The sequence below is a fragment of the Phodopus roborovskii genome, unplaced genomic scaffold (genome assembly GCF_943737965.1).
Source record: "Phodopus roborovskii unplaced genomic scaffold, PHOROB, whole genome shotgun sequence".
In the NCBI taxonomy this organism is placed as follows: domain Eukaryota; kingdom Metazoa; phylum Chordata; class Mammalia; order Rodentia; family Cricetidae; genus Phodopus; species Phodopus roborovskii.
In genome coordinates this window covers 68,136,890-68,154,218 of record NW_026126418.1, presented here as the reverse complement: position 1 = coordinate 68,154,218, position 17,329 = coordinate 68,136,890, and the positions used below count along the sequence as shown (strand labels likewise).

Here is a 17,329-nt window from a genome sequence, read left to right as displayed (position 1 = left end):
GCTAGCCAATAAGAAACTAGTAACGGCATCATATCTAATACAGAGTTTTTGTGTGTTATTTGGGGCTGGCTCGGTAGAGGGACAAGACCGGCTGGAGGAAAACCCTACTCGTAACACCCAGAGGCTCTCACAGGCCAGGCGAGCACTCTGCCTCTGAGCTGCATCTCAGCTCCAGCTCCCTTAGTCATGGAGGATGGCACTGACATGCAGTTCCACACCCAGAAAAGCTAAAATCAGAAAGGTCATTTTCTGAAGAAAGGAGAACTCCAGAGCCCAAAGCAGAGTGATGGGTGTCAGGGCTGCACACGGATGCAAGAGGACTCTTGGAGGTGGCAGAAGTGTCTGGAAACTGGATTGCAGCCAGTGTTGTAAAAACATACAGATCTTACAGAGGTCAGCTTGTAATATATATATGTCCGTAAACCTGCCTTGGAAATGAATCTCCTACTCTCACAGTGAACTTAGAATCTTTTCTTGTATTATGCCAACTTAAAAAATTACTACATTCATGTGTGTGTGTGTGTGTGCGTGCACATGCGTGCACTCATGTACACATGAATGTCATGGTACATGTGTGGAGGGCAGAGGGTAACTAGTAGGAACCAGCTGTGTCCTTCAATATGGGTCATGGTGATTGAACTCTGGTTGTCAAGTTTCATGGCAAATGTCTTTATTCACTAAACAACCTCACTGGCTCAAATTTTGCTTTATGTGTTTTGAGGGTTCATTTTTTTAGCACATTCAAGGCAAAAAGTTATATCTTCCCAACAGATCACCCTTTTTTCTTAGTTTTTCAAGATATGATTTCCCTGTGTAGCTTTGGAGCCTGTCCTGGAATTAGCTCTTGTAGACCAGGTTGGTCACGAACTCACAGAGATCCGCCTGCCTCTGCCTCCCAAGTGCTGTGATTAAAAGTGTGTACCACCACTACCCAGCCCATCGCACTCTTTAAAATGTATTACTCTGTAGTGTGTGTGTGTGTGTGTGTGTGTGTTTTTACACAAGTGCCCAATGAGGCCATTGCCCAAAGCTGGAGTTACAGGTGATTATGAGCCCAAAATGGCAGCTAGGAATGTAAGAATAGAAAAATACAACCTAACTCCCCACTGACCACAGGAAGTTAGAAGTTTAAACCTTAAATTCCAGACCCTGCCCTCAGCCAGTAAATAGGCGAAAAGTCATATTCTTTGTGGTTTACAGCAGGACCTGTAACTCAGGAGCCAAGCAAAGGCGGACCTCTGGGGCTATAGGAAACTGATTGGTCTATGGGAAGTGGGCTTGGATGATTTAAATTGATTGGTCTACACCACACGGGCTCTGGATGCTATGAGATGATTGGTTTAAGATGCAGGGGCTTTGTTGTAATCCTATAAAAGCTATCTTACTTCTGCCCTCGTGGTCCTTAGTCTCTACCCCTGCGAGGCGCATGACTGTGGACCCCAGTGCACTTGGAATATAAAAGACCTCATGCTTTTACATCAAGACCACTTCTCGTGAGTGATTGGGGGGGGGGCGGCGACACCTTTCCTGAGTCGGGCTGCGGATCTTTCAGGAACCGAATCAGGCCCTCTGCAAGAGATGCATGTGCTCTTAGCCTTGGAGCCATCTCTCCAGCTTTTGCCTTTCCTTTTTATTCTACCTTGTTTCTTTTTCTTCCTTTTCCTACTCAATAAATGAGTTTTCTTTCTCCCGTGTTGCCTTAGTTTGTATGCACTGTGTCCATTTTCATCACTACTGCTTGTCAGAGTCTATAGTAGAGCAGAAGAGAGAGACGACTGAGTGTGTAAAGGTCTTTGACCCCAACCTGAAGACCTGAGTTCAAACCTCAGGGCAACACATTGGAAAGCAGTAACTATTTCCCACAAGTTGTCTCCTGACCTCCACATGTGTGTTATGGCATGTGCGTTCACAATCAATCAACAAATAAAGGCTGGAATGTCGGTGCCCATAAAGATGGCTGCACTCCATCTTGGCACAAGGACAGAGAGTTCAAAACTGTCCTCGGCAAGTCATAAGACCTAAAGGTCAATGGTGTGGCTACAGTAGTGTGTTTAGCTAGCTTATTCTAAATTAACAACAGACCTGAATCTGAGGTGTGGCTACTCCTGACCTCAAGGCTAGGGAACAAGAAGTTGAAGCTAAGGTGTGGTTACTGAACCCTTAGAATAAACAAGGAAGAAAAGTCTGTTTGTTCCACATACATGATAATGTGTTCCACTTTTATGGTTAAGGTATATAAGAGTGATGAAAAATAAACTCATGGCATTTCAGTATTGACTGATCTGCCTTCCTGACTTTTTTTCTGTGTCTCTGTCTTTTCTTTATCTTCTATAGCTAGCCTTTCCCTCATCCACACACCCTCACTCAGGTACAAACTTGGGGCCGCTCAGCTGGCTCTGATTGCAGCCCCACAAAGACAGCTTCCAACACTGGAGAGATGGTTCAACAGTTAAGAGCACTTGTTGCTCTCTCAAAGGACCTGGGTCGGTTCCCAGCACCCATGTGGTGTCTTACCACCATCCTAACTCCAGATCTAGGGGATCTGATGACCTCTTCCAACCTCCAAAGACACTAAGCACACATATGATACACATACACACACATAAGTAAACATACTCACACCACACTATACCACACACACACATATGCACACATACCACACACACACATACCACACAACACACACATGTACCACATACACACATACAACACACATACCAACACACACATACTACACATATAACACACACACCACACTCATAATTCCTCCCATATCCACACTTAACCTCCTTAACCACTCAATTTTGAGTTTTCTTCTTCTATAAACACACTGCTTAAACACACACACAATTTGTTTTCTCCAACTACTCTCAGGACTGGGGGATCTTCTCTCTTAGTTTGTAGATGTGGAAACAGTCATGGAACATTGTCTAATTCACTAAAGGCCAGCAAATGGTCCGTTCAGACTTTAGAAGCCAGGCAGCCTGACTCTGAGATCTTTAGTACTACCACGTCTACCATTGTCAAACGAATGATTATTGAGCCAATTGTTTCAGTCATTCTTCCACAGCCACCTTACTCCTGGAGGTACAGCTGGAGGGGGCAGCAACACTCCTGTGTGCTTCCGTGACTGTGGGAGTGGACGCAGGGTTGAATGGAAGGCTCCTCGAGGAAGAAAGCTGCTATTGGAACACATAGCAGTGTTCGGGGGGCCCACTAGCTACCCAGCCTCAGTCTCAAGATGGATCCCCTCTGCTAAGTCCCCCAGGGAAACAGCCAGATGGAGACTTAAAGCCCGTAGGTGGCTCGCTTGTGGGGATCTGCAGAACATCCGGAGACTTTCCCTCTTGCCTTCGAAGACAGATGCTGCAAGCCAGACTCAGGGGAAAGCTTTGGCTTTCTGTGAGCAAGGAGGATGAAGGTCACAATGCCTTTTCTCTGCTGTAACCTTAGAGGGTGGAGACAGGGAGTGGCAGACCTTTGTAAGCCTGAGAGGAGGGTGCCATCACCAGAACTGTAAACACAACTTCTGAGCCCCCAGTGCCATTCCTCAAACTCTGAAAGCCAAAAGGCCTTAGCCTCTGTCCTATTATTCAGGGGTCATTGGTCCTCTAGAGGGCCTGGCACCTGTGGTGGGTTGACCCCTTGGTCAGCAGAGCTGCTGAGGAAGACATGGACTTCTCCCACTGTCATTCAGGGAACAGCTGGGCACAGCTGCATCCAAGTACACTGCTCCAGCGCTGCCTGGAACACAGGGTCAGACACCATTCCCTTCAATGGGCCCCTCTCCAGCAAGCCAGGCCAAGGGACGGCGTGTCCTCAGGCTTGCCTGGCCCTATCCCAGTTTGACAAAGCAGTCCCCCAGCCTGTGGTGGGAGGACAGTTCTATCTCAACCAGAGGGACGTGCATGCTTTCCTCTGAGGCCTTCCCAAACTGGGGCTGACTGTCAGGCAGGGGCAGGGTGCTGGCATTCTCCCAGAGTGGCTGGGGGATAACTAGGAGGGCTTGGAAGTAGCTAGAAGTCTCACTGTGGGAAATGAAGAAAGTGGTCAAGCAGTCCCCGAATCACGTTCCACGATGCCCAACCTTCTTCAGTTTGTGAACCAGGCCTTGAGGAAGCTGCTATCCCACCCATACCACCAGGACACCTCAAACACCCATCCACTCTCCATTCCTGATCCCTGCTCCGGAACTTCCCTGCTCTTCTCTGCTGGCCCAGAGATGCCTCCTAGAGGCAGAATGCTCACTGGTTCCCATTTCTAGGCCAAACACTATGACCAAAAGCAACTTGGGGAAGAAAAGGGTTTATTTGACTTCCAGGTTACAGCCCATCATCAAAGGAAACCAAGGCTGGAACCTGGAGGTGGGGACTGAAGCAGAGACCACAGAAGAATACTGCTTACTGGCTTGTTTCCCATGTCTCACTCAGTGACCTTTCTTGCATGGCCCACATCGGGCTGGGCCCTCCTGCATCTTAGAAATCAAGGAAAAACCCTACAGATATGCCCACAGGCCCGTCTACTGGAGGCCACTCTTCAGATGAGGTTCCTTCTTCCCTGGTATGTCCAGCTTTGTTTCAGGTTCACAAAAAGTAAACAGGTAGCTTCCCCTGCTCTGTCATTCAGGTCTCAAGACCTACCCCCTTTCAACTCACAGGCAATATGGTCAGTGACGATGCAGGGTGAGCTCAGAAGCTAGCTCAGTCACCGGCAGGTGGCAGAATGTGTACTGCAGGTACACCGATAAACAAAAGACCATTACAGCAGCCTGCTGCCCTGATGTCTGTCTCTTTGGTCGCTGCTGTTCCTAACCCACTGCAGGAAATGTCCCATCTAACTTCTGAGATGGCCCATCCTGGTTTGTTGAGCTGCCACCCCAGTTCCACAGCTGAGGCTTCGGAAAGTCAGGGAAGTTGGGTGCTGTGCACAAGGTCAGTGGAAAATGACCTTAGCCCTGAATGCCTAATGCCCTTTGTTCTGACCACCACAGGCTCCCCGGTGTACACGGGTGTACATGTTCCAGCATGGTCCCTAAAACACCCTGTGCCCCTGCAATGTCATCTCTCATGAGTGCTTGCTTCAGATCTGTCCCCTCCAGACCACCAGGCCAGCCAGAGCAAGGGGCCTGTCTTGCAGGGATGCATGCCCTCCCTGTACAGTGGCCAGCCAGCTGCCACCACCCCCCAGGAATCCAGCAGCTTGGCTGCTGCCCGGGCAGGGCCAGTGACTGGAGGAGTCAAGGGTTTCAGCTCCCGCTGGGGGGAAGGCCAAGTCAGCTGCAGCTGGGCTTTCCAGAGGCCAAGAACTGGTTCCAGGTCATCAAGTCTGCACCAGGCCAGCTAGCTTTGAGGATGGAATGGGGGAAGAGAATTGCAGATGCCAGGCAGATGTAGATAAGGCTATCCTTCATTGGTGAACCTACAAGTTCTGGAGCATCAGTGATCCAGTCAAGTGTGTGGGGCTTTCTTTATCTAGATCTGGAAGAGACTGTGTCCTTTACATGAGCCCCACATTCCAAGTACAGCTGGGATGGATTTTCAAGCTGGAGTACCACTAAGCAGCAGGCCACCCCATGTAGCCATTCTGCCACCCAGCCCCTAGGGCCTGGAGGGTTTAATGTAGATATGTTGTTTAGACAGGAGGGACAAGGGCCTGGACTGGAAGGGGCAGTATGGAGAGGAACCCATAGTATTACCTAGAGAGAAGCAAGAGAGAGGTACAGAAGCGACAGGCCTCTCCTGCCTGGGTGCACAGCAATGCTGCTCAGCCCGGGAGCAACACATCTCAGTGGGCCCTGTGATCTGCCAGCAGCAGAGCTCCAGGCCCAACACAGAGGCTCCCCCTGCTGGCCACAATTCCTTCTGTTACACATAGGCCCCAGTGCTGCATATCCATGCATACAATTCCCCAGCCCCGAGTACTCTAAGACCTCCTTGTTGGGCAAGGCTCTTCCTTACCAGTGTTCAGTAGCCTGTGATTTTTGTCTCACTCTATATCTAGATGAAGGGGACTCAAGAAAACAGAAAAAGCCAGGGCAGCTACTCCATGGGGGAGCTCCATAACAGGCTGCATTAGTGTGGCCAGCCCATCTTTGATGCCAGGAAAGCATGTTCACATGGGCACCAGACTGTGGCTGAAGGGAGAATGCCAGGCAGCTGTGTACGCAGACTGATGGCCTGGTATATGCAAGGCTGGGCTGGGCCTGGCTTCACTGTGGAGGCAAGATTCCCAGCTTTCTAGGCCCCTGACACTGCTCATAGTGAGGTCTGTGACTGGACAGAGGAGACAGAAAGAGGCAAGGTGATTGGATGGAAAGCAGCACCCATGAGGCCAGATGCAAGGAATGCTTAGCAGTATGTGTACTGCAACCTAGACTATCCAGGACGTGGACCAGCCAGGTGGAGGCCAGTGATGCTAAGCACTATGTCCCAGTGGCAGCTTCAGGGCTCTGTCAGTTCTCAGCCTCCCAGAGCCTGGATTCCAGGGGTTAAGGATGCTCACTAATGGGTCCCTGTGAAACAGTATGAGCTCCTAGGACAGCCTTTCTCCCACCATTAGCCAGCTAGGATGTGCTTTTAGACCATGGAATTCACCCCCACACCCATCCTCAGCAGCTTTCAAAACGTGTAAGTAGGCTGTGGCGTCCAGCAGGGTAGACACTTAGAAGGGTGTGTCTGTCTGTCTGTCATTTCAGTTTGCTGGTAAGGTGGGAGCTGTGGGGGCAGAACCTGCATGAGTCCTGGGTAAGGAAGAAGGCCTGGGGCACATTCTATCTGGGTTCTGGAGTTTCCCAGCCCCCACTTAGTTTGCCCTCAGCAGGGTCCTAGAGCACAGCCTGGCCTCCCTAGCTTCCGGGAGTGTGGCTAAACCCTGGGCACCCCAGGTTCCTCTGCTGTAGGAAGGAGGCAATGCCCCCTGCTGGTACAGGATAAAGGGAGGAAGAGTGTGTGCGGTGCATCAGGCAGACGGTCACAGCACAGATATAAACAGACCTTAGTTGCCCTGGCCATCTCCAGCTCATCAACCACAGGCGGTCCCTTCCAGGGGAGCTAGCACGCCCACCTCTGCCTCCCCTGAAGTGCCTTTGGGCCTCCACGCAGAACATTTTTGGCATAATCTGACTTGTTGGCAAAACAAGATGAAAATTTAGTAATTGCTTTTGGCTAGGAGTCCACTGGCCAGCTCCAGCCAAAAATAACTCAAAGGAAGTATCCCAGGCCACCTGTGACCCCAGAGGCTCCATTTGGCCTCAGTCTGAACAAGGAGGCAGAGGGGTCTTGGCCTGACCCTGACACTGGCTGGGCAGTACAGCAGGAGATGGGCTGAACACTCAGGGGGGAGGGCAGAGCAGGACAGTGGGGGTGTCGCCTAGCCCACTTCCGGCCAGGAAGTATCCAACCATCCAAAAAATGTAATGTCATTGCTTGAGCAAGAAAAGTGGCTGCAGCTGGGTGGTGGCGCTCGCCTTTATCACAGCACTAGGGAGGCAGAGGCAGGTGGATCTCTGAGTTCGAGGACAGCCAGGGCTGTACAGAGAAACCCTGTCTTAAAGAGGAAGGAAAAGAAAGAAAGGAAGAAAGGAAGGAAGAAAGAAAGGAAAAAGAGCTGCTTTGCTACTTAGTAGCCACAAAGAGAGTGTCAACGGAGGCAGCAGAGGCTACAAGGAGGTAGGCTCCAGATAGGCAAGTGGCAGGCAGATACAACAGGTATTCAACAATGTCACATCCTTTGGAACTTGCAGGCTTGGCCAGTTCCATCTTATAGATAAGGAAACAGTGGCAGGAACTGACTCTGGAGTCCCAGATACAATAATGGTTATTGGATGAAGCGGTGGAGGGGACAGAGAGGCCTCCCTTGTTCCCTCTTCCTGACCCTGTGCAGGATGTACCTAAGACCTGTGAGTGTGTTGGAGTTCCAGAAAGGTGTCAGGAGTGTTCAATGAGGGAGAGACATACAAGAGAACAGAGGGATCTTACAGGTCAGGACTCCTAAGCCAGGCTCTGCCTGTGTACAGCTAGCTGCCCATCTGCAGTCTGTGTGCTGATCCCTTATCCTTCCCCATCTGTCACCCCACCACTGTCTCCCTACAGCCCTGTGATCCTCCAGCACTGGGACTGAACCTTACAGGGGACAATGAGGCTAGAAAACAGATGGGGACTGGCCTGAGACTCTAGAACTATAGATGGTGATTGATATCTTATGGACCTATAGCCTGGCACTGCTCACCACCTTTAAAGGGATTCAGCTTCCTATCCTGGGCTGCCCTCCTCCTCCTCTTCCCTGTCTACTCTCAAATGACTGCTGGCCCCTCTAGAGAGGCAGCCAGGTCGTAGCATAGTCAGACTGTCCTGAGCCACGTCTGCCTGCCTGAAGACAGTAACCCCACGTCTCCCTCTAGGTTCACAAGTGGTGAGGGAGGGTTACCAGCACACCACATGCACCTTGCAGTGGTTCTGGTGGAAGCTCCACCTCAACCCTTGCCATCCTAAACCCAAAGAGTCTGAGATGTTTAGGTGGAAGTCCTACCGCTGTGCGTATGTACCCCAAAGGGCTGGGATATTGGGGGTCTCTCACTAGGGGCCCCATTCCATCCTCTGGTCTCACTCTTCCCATTCCAAACCCAGACCCTGAGAAATCCCACCGAAAGTCAGCAATTCCCTCAGTCAGCTGAGGACCATACCCACAAGCTACATAATGCCTGGTAACCATATTCGGCATGTCCTCCCCTACCTTCTCAAGGGTCAGGGTCACCCGGGTCACCCAGGAGTTACTTTGCTCTGCTCAGATTAAACTTGGACTTACTAATTTGGCCTGACCTGATTTATTATATCCTTGGTGGCATTACTACTGGGGGATTTAAATTTTTCAACAGTGTCCAAATCCTTTGTCCCAAGTGAGAAGGAAGTTGACAATCCTAGTTTATCAGACAGAAAACCCCAGGATGTTTCCATTAAAGGCCTAGTGCCAACCCTGCCCAAGAACCCAGCCCCCACTTCATCACTGGAAAAAGCCACAGCAGTATTGAGTGTCCTCCTGCCTCCAGCTGCTCTCCTGAACCACAGGCCGCCTCTGCCCCATGGAGGCATTGCCCTTGCCTCTCTGTGAACCCCTTGAACCCTCCCTGTAAGTGTTTACCTGTGTTTGACCTGACTGGTAGACAGTATCAGTTTCAATCCATACCCAGCTACTCACCCACCCTACCCCTCACTCCACCCCGCCAATCCCTGCTGCTGCCATCACATGGATAAATGCATACTCACACATGCATACCCACAAGCACACAGCAATACCCCTGTGCATTCACACACACTCATGCACACGTGTCTCTCTGCAAGCCTCTGGAGGAAGACTCCAATCAGACCCTCTCCTGGACTCTCTGACACACCTGGTAATGTTTCCAAGCTCATCCTGTCACCTTTTACAACAGCCAACTCACCAAAAGTACATATTTTCCTAACCTCAGGCATCTGGCTGCCTGGTGTTCCCTGGAAGAGCAGGAGGCAGGAGACAGGCAAGAAAAACCCTGAGGCAGAACCGCAATGTTTATAGAATGGGCCGCTGAATTATACAAAACAATGTTTTCCTTGCAGATGCAGTGTCTTCCTGGCCTGCACTCTCCCCAGGTACTTGTGGCCTGGGCATGTGAGAATTCAGGAATGGGGCCAGATGAAGCTAGTGGGCCACGGGAAACATGGAAACCGCAGGACATTTTCATGAGTCCTGTTCAACAATGCATGGACATGCCCTGGCCTACGTGGGCAGCTTGTTAGGTAGAGCCTGGACTTCCGGCAGACAGGCCTGGGGGAGGGGAGCTTTTGCCCACTGCCCAGCTCTCCTTAGCCGGCAGTCTTCATGACTTCCAGGAGGATTGCTGACACAAATGGTTGAAGTCTGCAACAATGATCTCAGCTACCAGGAGGAAAAAAGCATGCTTGTGGTCTGGCTCTGCACCTGGTGGGTGGAGTCAAGAGAGATGAGGGAATTGGAATCACACCTGACAGAAAGTGACGACCTGTGCTAAGGTCTGAAGGGATCAGAGTTGCTATCTAACCAGCTGCACCCAAGGGGACAAGAAGAGTAGGAGTTCAGAGGACAGGAGGGACCAGGTGTCTTGCTGTAGCTTCTTTCCAGTAGTGATAGGGATGAGAGAGGGGATGGCCAGCAGCTTTGGGTGCCTTGAGGTACTGTTACTTCTTGCACTCAGAGCCTCACAGACTGGCCACAGGGCAGTCCCACAGTGGCCCCCTTAGGAGCCCCTCTCCCCTCTTTCCCTGGACTCCCTGCTCAGCATGCCACCTCTTATCCTGCTAGTGGAAAGGCGTGGCCCAGCTCCCACCCTAACCCTCAGTCTCTCACCTGAAGTGTCTGTCTCTGCTGCTTCAAGGGGGCCGTACCTCCACCCCTCCAAAACTCTCTGAGGCCTCCTAAACCCCCTGTGCACATCTCACTTTGCCTGGGCAGACAGGACGCAAGTGTTGGCCTAAGTTGTGCTGAGTTTGTCCCCAGTGGAGCACACAGCCATGCCCTTTGTGTTCCCAGGAAGGAACAGCACGCTATGCTGGTACCCTGACGTGGGCAAAACATAGTTCAGAAACCAGAGCTCAAGGCCTCCCTGCCACTAGCCCCTCTCCCCTCCTGCTTCTTGGACTCCCCCATGATGGGCCCTGAGTTCCTGGAAGGAAAGCCAGCATTTGGATAACAAGAACACAGTCTCTGGCCTCCCCACAGTCTAAGACAGACTTCCTAGAGACACCCCTTCACACCCCAGAGCCTCCTACCAGCCTCTGGCCACCAGCCAAGCTGTAGTAGCCCTGGATTACCCAGTGTATTCTCTGAAAACTTCTGTAAATCCTTCCTCCAGGCTTGGCAAAGCTGAGATCCCATGAGATGTGGATGCCTGCAGGTTTTTTTCCGTGGTCTTGCCCTTGCAGACCCAACCGGCAGATTCCTGCCTGTTGGTCAGGTCCGAGAAGAAGGTCCTTTGGAACTTAGGCTGCCTAAGGCAGGAAGGCACAGTGTTCTAAGAAGGCAGCCACCAGTCATGTCCTCCATGCATACCTCAAGATGGAATTGTCTCCTCTCTAACACCTTTTAGAAACATCGCAGAGCCAGAGAGACGAGGAAGAGAGTTCTCACTGGGTAATGGGATCTGTGCACATACAAAAATCTCAAAATTTTACACCTCAAAAACAAACAAACAAACAAACAATAATTTGCCCATCCCTAGAGCACCCCAAAAGAAGCCTCTATGCACGTGGTGCAATTCTATCTTTTACCACCAGATGGCAGATAAGACCAGTACATCTTCTGGGTAAGTACTGTAGAATCAGAGGCTGACCTACTGGGGGAGTATTATCTGAGATGACCGCAGAAGGCCTTCCCACTAGGCATCTTCTTCAAAGTACCCAGAAGCAGGCACTGCCATCTACCTTGAAGACATGGGAAACAGGCCTCAGAATGGACGAGCTGACCACACAATTATCCCCACCCCTTGACTCAAGTGACTGAAGTGATTCAGCTTTATCTACAGTCCCCAGCATGTCTTTACAAAGATGAGAGAGACATGACTAAAGACAGACATCAAGGGAAGTAAGCCAGGTGAGCATGAGTCCAGGCTGTAGCGTCCCACAGGCGCCTCCTGCAACAATTTCCCACAGCGCTGAGGGTCATTGACCCAGAGAGGGGCTAGAAGCCCACCTGTTCTGCTGCCCTCCACCCAGAAGCCCACTTAGTAGGAGGCTTGGCAGGGCGACCAAGCCAGCCAGAATGACATTAGGAGGAACAATAGAATGAGGGTTGCAGCCAGGGTGACAGAGGGCACCAAGTCTGACTCCTCTGTCCCGTGGATGTCATCACCAGGAGCATCCCCCGGGGCATCAGGAGCTCCGGACAGCTGGGTGTTGGAGACTTTCTCCTCCAGGGGTCCCGGGCGGCCCATCTGTGTGTGGGAAGGAGGAAGGGTGAGGGGTTGGGCCTCATCTAGGTGACCCCGTCTGCCCTCTCACCGCTTTCCCTCTGTCTAACTCACTGGCTAGAGTCACGGGCCAGAGTGGCCACAAGGTGCCCCACCACGGCCCTGGACAGTGACCCTGTACCTGTTCTCTCCCCTGTAAGGGGACTGTTGACGGTCCCTGGGAGAGCAAGTGTCGGGTGAACCTCCTTCCTCACCACCACAGCTTCACTCCTTATCTCCTTACCTCCCTTCGAGGTGCTGCAGACCTTAGCCCCAGCTTCACAGCCCGGGAATGCCACTCTGCCAGTTCCCCAGGCACTTAGAGGTTGTCAGTCTGGTCTGGAAGGACCTTGGTGAAGTCTAGGAAGGAGCTACACCCTACCCTCACACAGGTGAGGCTTCCAGGTTATATCCACCTTATAGGTGAAAAGAAGCTCCAAGAGTCTACAAAGGCATCTGTGACCACCTGAGACTTGGATTGTGGCAAGTAGCTTCTTGGATTGTGGAAGAGCCCCTCCTCTGGGCAAGGTGGAACCCAACATGGAAGGATTGTTGAGATCTAGTGCCCTGGGGTGGCCAGGGCAGGAGGCAGGAGGCAGGAGGCAGGAAGAGGAGGTGTTTCATTTGGTGATCTACCTCAAGCTGGATTTCCAGGCTCCTCTCCACCCACACAAGCCCAGTATGGTATCTACCTTCCAGCACTACAAGCCCTCAGAGCAGTTACCTTCCAGCCACAGGGGTCTCATATCCTGGGAGTGCTTGCCCCTCCACCACCTCCTCTGAATGGATCCAGCTGAGGTCTGGGGGGCAGCATCTCAGGGTAGGAGCTAGATAGAGCTGGGCTATATGAAACTGAGAGACCCAGCCAAGTGTCACCTCCACCCTTGGGGGTGTGTCCACAGAGAGGAACAGTCAGCAAGAGGCTTCCAGATGCTGTGGTGCCCAGTGCTGTGCGAGACACAGGGTAAGCAGAAGCAAGGTCCCCAGACACCTGACCAAGTCAGCCCCTGGCAAGACAGCACAACAAGCCCTCAGCAAGAGGGTTAGGACAGCCTTAAAGATCCTTACAGAGGTCAATAACCTTCAAAGTAGATGTTCATCAAATTGTTAACTTAAAAAAGGAAGTATTGGAGCCACAGGCCTGCCTGGGTCCTCATGGCCTGGGCTTGCTGGAGACATCCACAGGCCTTCCCAGCTCCCTGCGGTACCAGAAGGGGAGGCACCATTGTGATAAGCAAATACGAGGTGGAGAAATGGGAGAGAGAGGTGGAGTGGTTCGAGTGCTGCGGAGAGAGGTCGAACTGAAGAAGCAAGTGTGGTGAAGAGCAGGCTGATGTGGGTGACCTACATGGGGCTATGGTGATGTCCGGGGCTGGGCTGGGCTGCTGCCTAGGGCCATGTTTGGGTCTATGGTTCTGTGCTGACATCTGTGGCCCATGTTGCCATCAAAAGCCACAGGGATGCCCAGGATCTGGGGTGCCACCTGTAGCCATATTAGTGTCTGAGGGCTGTGCCACTACAGGGGCCGTGCTGATCTGAGTGACCTGATGGCATGGTAACATCTGGGCCCAGGCTGCAGCTCAGGGCCATGTCCGGGTCTATGAACCTACTGTAGCCAGGGTCTGTCTGTGTTGACTCTGTTTCTCCATAGAAGGCTGTGTAGATGCCCAGGGTCTGGGCCACCACCTGAGGCCATGCTATAGCTGTGCCATACTGATCTGGGTGGCCTGTGCTGCCACCTGGGATCATGTTGTCATCCCGGCCCTAGCTGCAACCAAGGGCCAGGGTCCGAGTTGATGTCTGTGGTTCCTGTTACCATTGAGGACTGTACGGTTGCCTGGGGTCTGGGCTGCCGCCTGGGGCTATGTTGCTGTCTGAAGGTCATGCTACAGCTGTGGCTGTAGAGATCAGAGTAGCCTGCACTGCCACCTGGAGACATGGTGACCTCCAGGCCCAATCTGCATCCAAGGACCAGCCATGTCTGGGTCTGTGGTCTTGCAGCAGTTAGGATCTGTGTGGATCTCCATGGTCTATGTTACCACAGGGTCCATAGAACCTATGCATATTGAAATCCAACCCTGTACTACCTTTTGCTGGCCCTGGGAGAGCTGGTCCTGCCCCTCACTGGCCTCTGCAGCAGAAGAGCTGGTCCTACCACTCTTGGGAGATCTGGAGAAATAGCTCCACCCCTTACCATGAGTGTAGGAGAGCTGGCTCTGATTGCATGGATATAGAAGAGGTGGTTCCGCCCCCGCCCCTTGCCTGAGGGGATGGTCCCAGCAGCACAGACTGATCAAATCAGCTACCACTCAAACCCACATCCAGGGCTTTGAGTTGGCATACTCCAGCATCGACCCCATCTATAACCTGCCAGAATGTGTGAAAGGGCTGGTCCTGCAGAACCAAAGCCACAGGATCTCTAAGACTCAGGCCAACAGCAGGACACTCTGAGAGGAGTTTCGGTGAGGGTCCAGTACTGATGGTGTGCCAGAAGCCAGAGGACTTGAACCAGACAGACAACTCATTGCAGTAAACTCATTTGCAAATAAAGTTGAGTGGACAAAAGGGTATATTTCATGACATACCGCAGCGCCCAAAGCCACTAAGATGAATGAAGCGGTGTTGGAGAGACAGGAAAGATGGAGGAGTGAAGCGGTTTTTTGTTTTGTTTTGAATTAACCTCTTTACAATGGTCTTTTGGGGGAATCTTACAGGGGTGAGGGGCAGATATGGAGGGACTGAAAATTAACAGGATTAGGGTTTGTGATGTGACATTCCCAAAGAATCAATACAAAATTATGTTTTTTAAAAAAAGAGCCAGGCGTTGGTGGCATACGCCTTTAATCCCAGCACTTGGGAGGCAGAGGCAGGTGGATCTCTGTGAGTCCCAGTCTAACCTGGTCTTCGGAGATAGTTCTAGGACAGGCTCCAAAGCAATACAGAGAAACCCTGTCTCGAAAACCAAAAACAAACAAACAAAACAAACAAACAAAAATGAATACTGAAGCCACACAAATGCTCACATCGGAAGACCATTAGCAAATCAGGCTTCATTACTCAGCAGAGGCAGGCAGAGCCTGGGGCCCCTCACTAGCTTTATCAGCTTCCTGTTAGTTCCAAACCAGAAACGAAACACCTGTCCACCTAAAGGCACCATTATGCCACAGCGAAAGGGAAAAACTCAAAACCACAACGCAGAAGTGTGCACTTTTCCCTTCCCCCACCCACCCACAAGAAGCCCGAGTCGATGGGCACTGAACAGACATAAGCCTCTGAAGTTTGTCCAGTCTGAATCACAGCACACAATCTAGGGGAGGGGTTGTCAAAACTTATGGGTACAACTGAACATGAGCTCTTTTTGTTGTCTATAAATTACAACTTAATAAGATTGGGGGCTTGTGGGGGTTAGTGTGGTTTGGTTTTAGGCAGGGTCTTACTATGTAGCCCTGGCTAGCTTAGAACTCTCTATGTAGATCAGGCTAGCCTCAAACTAGTAGAGAGATCTACTGCTTCTGACTCCCAAGTGCTCAGAGTAAAGGTGTGTGCCAGCCATCACACCTGACCCAATCTTATATTTTAGGTGGTTTAGAATGTTATTTCTCTACACAGGGCCAGAGACAGATGAGAGCCCCTTTCTTTCTTTCTTTTTTTCTTTCTTTCTTCCTTCTTTCTTTTCTTTAGATCCCATTCTTAATCAAAAAACAAAACTCAAACCATGTAACCAAGTAGATTGAAAGGAAAAGAAAGGTAAGGAAAGGAAGGAGGGGGGGGGGAAGAAACCTAAGAGCAGTAAGATGGCTCACTTGCTGCTAAGGCTGATGACTTGAGTTCAATCCCCAGGACCCACATAATGAAAGAAGAGAACTGATATCCACAAGTTGTCCTTGGCCCTCTGCTTACTGTCACCATACATGCTTGTACACACACATACTGAATACATATACTAATAAGTACATCTCTAAGCCAGGCCTGCTTGACAAGTGAGGAAGCAGAACCCTGCTTCCTTAGCCCACCTCCTTTGCATTCAGTGTTTTCACTCTTAAGGATCACAACCAAATACTTCTCCATCCTTAAAAAATCAACGTGTTGCCAGGGTAGCAGGAGATAGAGTTCAAGCCTCAAAGACCTTGCCTGCTAATGTCAGACTTCTGATAGTTGTCTAACAGTCTCCCTCAAGAGATAGACACTAAAGTCACCTAGTGGATTGATATGGCTACTTCAGTCTGAAACAGGACAGAAGGGTTTAGGTCTTCAGTCTTGCTGAACTTCAGGCCTTAGAGGAAGATCAGGGGTCCCAGATAGAGAAACCACCTAAGAGAGCAGCTCTAAACGGAGATAAAGTGGCAATTAATTACACAGCTCCAAAGGCAAATAGGATCAGAACAACATTACAATAGATACAATCTGTTTCAAACTTGCCAGAGAACTGGGGTCTTCAAGAGCAATGAAGATGGTGTCTAATTCCCACAGATTTGTCTCTAGGCTGAGTGACCTAGGAAATGGAGAACCATCACTGTTATGATGAGATCTCAGGAGACCAAAGCCAGGAGTGATTTTAATGGCCAGCATTGGGGTATTGCAAGGTGAGTACCAGCTAAAAGCCCATAACAGAGGAATTCGCTGATCTGGAGGTACTATATTACTCAGAGTCCAGGCCAGAGAAACACATTAGAGCCCTTCAATATGCCTACAGCTCTAGTGGCTGTGATCAGTCACCTACCATATTAGTAGCCCATAGTCAGGATTTGCTGGGGAGGCCTGTTCACAGAAAGGTGTCTGTCACTGAGTGTTACTGATGGCCGGCCATCTCTAAGACTCAAAGGCCAGTGCCCTGAATAGGACATAAGAACTGACCAGTGGGAGTGCTATTGAGGAGAGAACTTTAGATTTTACCTACCCACAGGCTAGAAAGTTGCTTAGTGGTTAAGAGCACTTCCAGAAGACTGTGGTTTGATTCCCAGCACCCATATGATGGCTTACAACCACTTGTAACTCCAGTCTTTGGGGAATTTGAGGCTCTTTTCTGGCTCCCTTGGGCACCAGGCATGCATATGGTACACAGACATGCATGCAAGACACACACACACAATCCTAGCATTTAGAAAGGGGAGTGTCCTAGTTAGGTCATTGCTTTGATAAAGCACAATGATCAAAAGCAACTTAGGGGGGAAAGGGTTTATTTGTCTTATACTTCCACACCACTGTTCATCATTGAAGGAACTGAGGACAGGAACTCAAACAGGGCAGGAACCTGGAGTCAGGCAGGAGCTGATACAGGGGTCATGGAGGAGGCTGCTTACTGGCTTGTTCCTTATTGCTTGTTCAGCCTGCCAGCTTATAGAATCCAGGAACATCAGCCTAGGGGATGGTACCACC

At 50.7% G+C, this 17,329-nt stretch overlaps 1 long non-coding RNA gene across 2 annotated transcripts; it reads right to left on the bottom strand.

Annotated features, from left to right (window-relative positions):
* Positions 1-11,505: 11,505 nt before the first annotated feature.
* Positions 11,506-12,422, bottom strand: LOC127222668 (uncharacterized). 2 transcript variants are annotated; one of them, XR_007834558.1, is made up of 2 exons: positions 12,198-12,422; positions 11,506-11,938 (listed from the first exon to the last, which is right to left on the bottom strand). It is a non-coding gene; the product is annotated as an uncharacterized LOC127222668 (long non-coding RNA). The 2 variants fall into 2 exon arrangements; XR_007834559.1 differs by having other exon boundaries at positions 12,096-12,200.
* Positions 12,423-17,329: the final 4,907 nt, after the last annotated feature.